This window comes from Oncorhynchus gorbuscha, linkage group LG04 (genome assembly GCF_021184085.1).
Source record: "Oncorhynchus gorbuscha isolate QuinsamMale2020 ecotype Even-year linkage group LG04, OgorEven_v1.0, whole genome shotgun sequence".
Classification (NCBI taxonomy): Eukaryota; Metazoa; Chordata; class Actinopteri; order Salmoniformes; family Salmonidae; genus Oncorhynchus; species Oncorhynchus gorbuscha.
The window spans coordinates 11959235-11967568 of NC_060176.1; positions in this window are offsets into that span (position 1 = coordinate 11959235).

Here is an 8334-nt window from a genome sequence, read left to right on the forward strand (position 1 = left end):
TTTGAGCCCCATATACTACCCAACACTGCGATTTGTATGCTCTCGTTGGCTGGCCCTCGCCAAACCCACTGGCTCCAGTGCAAATGGAATAGACAACAGGTGGAAATTATAGGCAATTAGCAAGACACCCCCAATAAAGGAGTGGTTCTGCAGGTGGTGACCACAGACCACTTCTCAGTTCCTATGCTTCCTGGCTGATGTTTTGGTCACTTTTGAATGCTGGCGGAGTCTACAACCCACACAAGTGGCTCAGGTAGTGCAGCTCATCCAGGATGGCACATCAATGTGAGCTGTGGCAAGAAGGTTTGCTGTGTCTGTCAGCGTAGTGTCCAGAGCATGGAGGCGCTACCAGGAGACAGGCCAGTACATCAGGAGATGTGGAGGAGGCCGTAGGAGGGCAACAACCCAGCAGCAGGACCGCTACCTCTGCCTTTGTGCAAGGAGGAGCAGGAGGAGCACTGCCAGAGCCCTGCAAAATGACCTCTAGCAGGCCACAAATGTGCATGTGTCTGCTCAAACGGTCAGAAACAGACTCCATGGGGGGGGGTATGAGGGCCTGACGTCCAGAGGTGGGGGTTGTGCGTACAGTCCAACACCGTGCAGGACGTTTGGCATTTGCCAGAGAACACCAAGATTGGCAAATTCGCCACTGGCGCCCTGTGCTCTTCACAGATGAAAGCAGGTTCACACTGAGCACATGTGACAGATGTGACAGAGTCTGGAGACGCCGTGGAGAACGTTCTGCTGCCTGCAACATCCTCCAGCATGACCGGTTTGGTGATGGGTCAGTCATGGTGTGGGGTGGCATTTCTTTGGGGGGCCGCACAGCCCTCCATGTGCTCGCCAGAGGTAGCCTGACTGCCATTAGGTACCAAGATGAGATCCTCAGACCCCTTGTGAGACCATATGCTAGTGCGGTTGGCCCTGGGTTCCTCCTAATGCAAGACAATGCTAGACCTCATGTGGCTGGAGTGTGTCAGCAGTTCCTGCAAGAGGAAGGCGTTGATGCTATGGACTGGCCCGCCCGTTCCCCAGACCTGAATCCAATTGAGCACATCTGGGAAATCATGTCTCGCTCCATCCACCAACGCCACGTTGCACCACAGACTGTCCAGGCGTTGGCAGATGCTTTAGTCCAGGTCTGGGAGGAGATGCCTCAGGAGACCATCCGCCACCTTATCAGGAGCATGCCCAGGCATTGTAGGGAGGTCATACAGGCACGTGGAGGCCACACACACTACTGAGCCTCATTTTGACTTGTTTTAAGGACATTACATCAAAGTTGGATCTGTCTGTAGTGTGGTTTTCCACTTTAATTTTGAGTGTGACTCCAAATCCAGACCTCCATGGGTTGATAAATTTGATTTCCATTGATCATTTTTGTGTGATTTTGTTGTCAGCACATTCAACTATGTAAAGAAAATATTTAATAAGAATATTTCATTCATTCAGATCTAGGATGTGTTATTTTAGTGTTCCCTTATATTTTTTTTGAGCGGTGTATAAGTTTTAGAGCGTTGGACTAGTAACCGGAAGGTTGCGAGTTCAAACCCCCGAGCTGACAAGGTACAAATCTGTCGTTCTGCCACTGAACAGGCAGTTAACCCACTGTTCCTAGGCCGTCATTGAAAATAAGAATTTATTCTTAACTGACTTGCCTGGTTAAATAAAGGTAAAATAAATTTAAAAAAAATAGCAGCACCCACTCGTAGAACGCGCTCCAGCAGGTATATTTCACTGGTCACCCCCAAAGCCATTCCTCTTTGGCTGCCTTTCCTTCCAGTTCTCTGCTGCCAATGACTGGAACGAATTTCAAAAATCCCTGGAGACTCATATCTCCCTCACTAACTTTAAGCGCCAGCTGTCAGAGCAGCTCACAGATCACTACACCTGTACATAGCCCATCTGTAAATAGCCCATCCAACTACCTCATCCCCATACTGTTATTTTTATTTTTTTTATTTTTTGCTCCTTCACACCCCAGTATCTCTACTTGCACATTCATCTTCTGCACATCTATCACTCCAGTGCTTAATTGCTAAATTGTCATTATTTCGCCACTATGGCCTATTTATTGCCTTACCTCCCTTATCTTACTTCATTTTCACACACTGTACATATACTTTTTATATTCTATTTTTCTATGTTTAACTCTGTATTCTTGTTTGTGTTATACTTTTTGGCTTTATCTTGGCCAGGTAGCAGTTGTAAATGAGAACTTGTTCTCAACTAGCCTACCTGGTTAAATAAAGGTGAAATAAAATAAATAAAATTACATATGGCAGGGCTTGGACTCTAGAGGGTTAACGAGTTCATGTTAGAAGCCTGAGTTACTTATGGATTTGTTTGACACATTTTGAAGTGAACACTGTAAATAATATGAATGTAAATACATTTTGTGGGAAATGATACCATTGTAATCAAATACCTAACAGTTACAGCAGGTTCCACACAGAGAAACATTGGGATGAATCCTTAGAAATGAAGACAGGAGAGCAGGTCACTAGAAACTAGCAGTGTCTAAAGGTATTTTTTACTGTAAATAACACAAAAGCATTTGCTACATTGGTTCTTTAATGAATAGTTTTGAGTCTTCAGGTAGATTGTGGTATAGTACAATAAATGATGTCACCACAAGGGAACGTTAGAACGCTGATTATGCTTTTGGGTTCAGTGTAAAGCGTTGCAATCCAGGCGCTAATGGTTTTCTCTCCTCACTGAAGGAATGACGTGAATTGATGAACGTGTGATATAGACCACATAGAAACTGACAATTGTGCACTTGAATTCACGATTGAATGTGAATTAACTGAATGGTGAGGATGAAAAAGAGGGTGATTGAATTTAGAACAATAGCGGAAGAATTGACCTTCCTCTGTCCCGTGTGCACACCTGGAAAAAGACACCTCTTTTTTTGTTTCTACTTTGTCAGAAGAAGCTGTATCTGAACTGTGGTCTATTACTTGCTATAACTGTTGTTACTCTGAAATGTTTCATGTTTAATTTAATTCTACGAGAAATTAAGATGTTCCGTTGTATTCTTAAAATATATGTGTTGACAGAATATACGCAAATGATGTCTGCTAAATTAACAAGTACCTTCAGCAACTGAGCACATATAAATAAATAAAAAAGGTTTCACATTTACAAGACCTGCGCTATTTCATTGATTTGTTTTATTTATATGTGGAATATCACCAATTATACAACGGGTGGGTTTAATGCTGATTGGTTAAAAGCACATTCCAGCCGGTGTCTATTCCACAAGTAACCACCGGATAAATCTATTGCCCAACGTTTCTTTCAGACGAACATTTCATTTTCAACAGCTGAGATTTGTATAAACATTGCTGAATGTCTCACCAACATTTGCTACATTGTTTTAATATTCAAATTCGATCTCCAGCTGTCCTATAGTAACGAACGTGTACGGTTCGGGATGAGATAGACAAGGCAGGTAGGGAGCGTTTCTTAGTCCGTTCGAAATATTGAATGACCTGGCATCATTGTTATTTGTATGCTGTAATGAAACTACAGGGAGCTGGTCTATAACCCTCGACCTTCTAGCCTGAGGTCCGGCGCGCTATCGACTGTGCCGCAAGAGCATGCTCGTGCAGCAGAATCGATTACCGCGCTTATAAACCCAGGGTCGTTACAAATAAAACATTTGTAGAGCACATATGTTCTGAGAATCGTCGCCTCTTTCTCTCCGTGCATCAAAATGAATTTAGAATACAAAAATTAATACAGTTTCGCGTCCTCGCGCTAGCTTGCGATTCTACGTCTTACAGGAACGCGCTCACCGGCCAAGCACACGCACTGTCGTGGATGCAAGGACTTTCAACCTTCATCTCTCTCGAGCCCGTACGGGAGTTGTAGCTATGAGGCAAGATAGTTTCAATTGGATACCACGCAATTGGGGAGAAAACGGCAACAAAATGAAAAGCTGAAATCTCTAAGTATTGAATGCCTTTGTTATGCTAAATCAGTTCGGGAGTAAAAATGTGCTTACATAATGAGTTGCATAGTGTTTTAAATTCTTTTACATGAGGCAAGATAGTATCTACTAAAACAATTGGATATCATCTCTGTACAAACAAGTATCTGTAAGGTACCGCAGTGAATTTCAAACACTGATTCAACCACAAAGACCAGGGAGGTTTTCCAATGCCTCCCTGGTAGATGGGTAGAAAAAACAAGCAGATAATGAATATTAGTCCTTCCTAACTCAGTTGCCGTTTGGGCTCCTGAGTGGCGCAGCGGTATTATGCACTGCATCTCAATGCAAGAGGCATCACTGCAGTCCCTGGTTTGAATCCAGGCTGTATCACATCTGGCTGTTAAAAATATTATAATAAAAGATATATGTTAACTCTCAGGGATTTCACCATGAGGCCAATGGTGACTTTAAAACAGTACTGAATAAAGATATTCCAAAACATGCATCCTGTTTGCAACAAGGCACTAAAGTTATACTGCAATCATGTTTGGGGAAAATCCAATACAACACATTACTGAATACCACTCTCCTTGTTTTATAGCATAGTGTTATGGGTATGCTTGTAATTGTCAAGGACTGGGGAGTTGTTCAGGATAAGAAATGGGATGGAGCTAAGCAAAGGCAAAATCCTAGAGGAAAAACCTGATGCAGTCTTCTGGGAGATTAATTCACCTTTCAGCAGGACAATAACCTTAAACACAAGGCCACATCTACACTGGAGTTGCTTACCAAGAAAACAGTGAATGTTCCTGAGTGGCCGAGTTAGTTTTGACTTAAATCTACTTGAAAATCTATGGCAAGACCTGGAAATGGTTGTCTAGCAATAAAGAATAATGGGCAAATCTTGCACAATCCAGGTGTGGAAAGCTCTTAGAGACTTACCCAGAAAGACTCTGAAAGCTGTGATCGCTGTCAAAGGTGATTCTAACATGTATTGACTTGGGGGTTTGAATACTTTATCGAGTCAAGATATATTAGTGCTTTATTTGTAATTTTTTCAAAATTCCACACATTTCAAATCACAATAAGTAGTTTTCCGTGTTCAACACAACCTATTATGTCCAATATGGCTTGGTTGAAGGAGTTTATCATTGTTTGGTAACGCTGTAATCTGATGTTGTCCCAACTGAGCTCGAGAGAGAGAGAAAATCCCAGCATAACGTAAATTCCACATATCAAGATAGAAAAGGGCTAATTGTAGCAATGAATCATATTTAATGTTCTATTTACAACATTAGACTGTTGTTCTACCGTACATACGTAAATGCAGCCACATACACTTTAGGTAGAGGTTTTGATTGTCATTATCTGAGGTCTCAGCCAAATGACCCTTGCCCTGACTTCCAGATTGCTCCAGGGTTGGGGGTGGGATCTGTCTGTCAGTTGGTCTGTCTGTGTATTTGTTACAACCTAGGTTGTAACAATGTTATACATTTGAAGATAATACTGGACTGTCATTTTGGAAAAGTGTTTGTATGCTAATATTACCGTGAGAAAGATAAGCAGGTTTTTTGGTTTCTTACCAATGTGTAACTTGGATGGCACCAATGAGTTGCAAATATTTGCAGAAGGGCTGACAAGTATTGAGGTATGGACACCCAGCAAGGACTGTGTAATTGCATACGCAAACAGACGCATATGTTAAGCGCCTGTGTTTCACCACATAAGGTCTTTCCGTCCAGAACTGTTTTCACAAATCTGAGTCACTGCTTCCTGACACTCCCTGCGGGCAGCCGCTCCACCTGTGTATCTAGAGGTGGGTAGGGCTTTTGAACCAGTACCTTGTCATTGGTGATAGAACCTAAAGTACAAACTGATGAACGAACATTCCACAATTCATCAAACCCTTTTTTGAGGTTTCTAAATTATTTATAGCTACATGTATGTATAGAAAACTCTTTAAAAAAACATTTGAAGGATATTGTTAGTTTGACATATTAACCAAGCCTTGCATAGTATTAATTAATTTGCTCAGAACTAATATAGATAACAGAATTAAGATATCAAGTGGGAATGAAAAGCTTCCACTTGTAAAGTTAATATATGCAAACAGAAATTTGCTTGACAATACAAACAAAATAACTAAAAACATTTATTTTGGAAGCTTTTTTGTTGTTGTTGTCTGCATCATAACATCACACCAAATGTAGAGTATACCATATGTAGGTACCACACTTTGTTTAGCTATGTTTACGTATTGTTTTGTCTGCTTGGTTACAATAAAGACGTAGACTGACGCCCAGGTTTGTCTGGCTCTCAGTGACACACCATGTACATTGGCAATCTCGTCTCAGAAAGAAATCCAGACTCCACCCATGGAGTTCTAACCACAGAACTATGGGTTCCAACTGTACAATCAAAATCTCTGTGTGTAAAATATCGACACGGTGCGGAGAGAGGGACACGTTACTGATCAGGGTTTTCACTGAGCAAATGTTGTATTAGGCTGAATTTATACTCCCCTAGACATACTCAGTAGAGGATTTGTGACATCACCATACATTACACAGAGGGCTAAGTACAGAGATTTTGTTGCATGCTGTATGTTAAAGATTTAAGTACTGGTGTCTTGCTACGGTGAACGTTTGGTGGAGTATAAACCCAGCCTTAGCAAGACGTCATCCTCACTGGCATGGGCTGTGCATTTCCCCGTTGGACTAAATAGCCGTGTCACAGATAGGGATTGAGACATTCCAAATCAGGAAGGAGGAAGTGATAGTGATTTTTAGTAGGTATTGTTTGATGCATGTATATTTCCTTCTTGTAAATGTATTCGGGGATTATAAATCATTCACAAACCTTCAGTTTATGGTTTAAAGAAATAAATACTTTTCGCTCTGATGTTGCATCTTTACTTTTTCTGGGATTTTGCGTCTTTGGGACCTTGTCTAAGTTACCAATGTTGTTTTTGACCTGAATAAGTCTAAAACAACATATATACAGAGACTTAAGCAACCTTGAATCCCATGCAGTTATGTATGTACTCTCCCCTACATATTTACAGTGACAGTGAAGCTAAAACTTTTAGCTCTATACTCCAGCATTTTGGATGTGAGATCAAATGTATTATTTGAGTCAACTGTTCAGTATGTCACCATGTCACCACATCTTCACTTGTCCAAATAAATAGGAATGGGAGTGTCTGTATAGCATGATTGTTTGCAGGATTGATTGAATAGCTAAGTCTCTGAGACTGCCAGAGTGATACTCCTTTGCACTACGCTTGAGAAATTGTTGTTCTGATATCACTCATGGCTAAATGTAAGGCCTGCTGACCTCTCAGGGAGGTCCACCATCAAACGATTAGTTTCAATCATAATTATATGATAATTATATCACGTCAAGGACATCCAATACATCTTTATTACTTATTAAATGGGTGCATCATCATGAGTGCCGGGATCCAGATCCTAGTCTTGAAAGTGTAATGCTGACTAATTTTGGCAGTGCAACCATTTGGTGAGTCTAAGGAGTGGCAGTGAATGAATTGGGAATAACCAATCAATGGCACATTTTTCAGGTGATTAATGAACTATGGAATGATTCAATTGTCACACCTTCAACCCTTAGCCTACAATTTATGTGTCCCCACAGAAATCAAATTAAGATAAAAAAAAATACCCATCAAAATGCGTCTAAGTGAAGAGGTTGAGGCATCAGTGCAGAGTCCAATTTCTCTTGTCTTATATGGCTAGATGGGCTGACATTTCTTCCTAATTGCAAGATGAATTGAAAGCTGCTATACAGTACATACAGCAAGACAGGCTTGGGGTAGTTCAGGATTTTACAATTTGTCATTAGATGGTTCCTCATCCTAAAAGTAGTCTGTGGGCCAGGAGAAACTGTAATCCGTTCTCTAAAAAGCCACTACAAATGTCAGCTAACTTTAGCCACTGCTAGCTAAAAATCTATGAAAGGGATGGGGGCATGTGTGCAATTGTCAAAATGTCAAATAAATTGAAATAAACTTAATATTTAGTTTGATGTTACTAAAAGGTGATTAAAAGGTCATTTAAAAAAACATGCACATGTAAAGGATGTCACACTGTTTGCTATGTCCTGATTCGGCTCACACCGAGGCTCAAACCCAGGACCTCTGCCTTGCTAGTATGCGTGACTGCCCTCCTATTTGACCCAGGTCTGGTATTTTTCTTGCTTCAACTCTGACGCAACTACCTTTGATGTATGGTATATGTACAGTGCTGGATATCTGTACCAATGACACAACAATATTATACAAAATTTTAAAAAAAGTTTAAATGTTGATTTTATCAGCCAAAACATTACACACAAACTGTATTCAAGAGCATACTGTGTCTAAACCGATGTTGAAC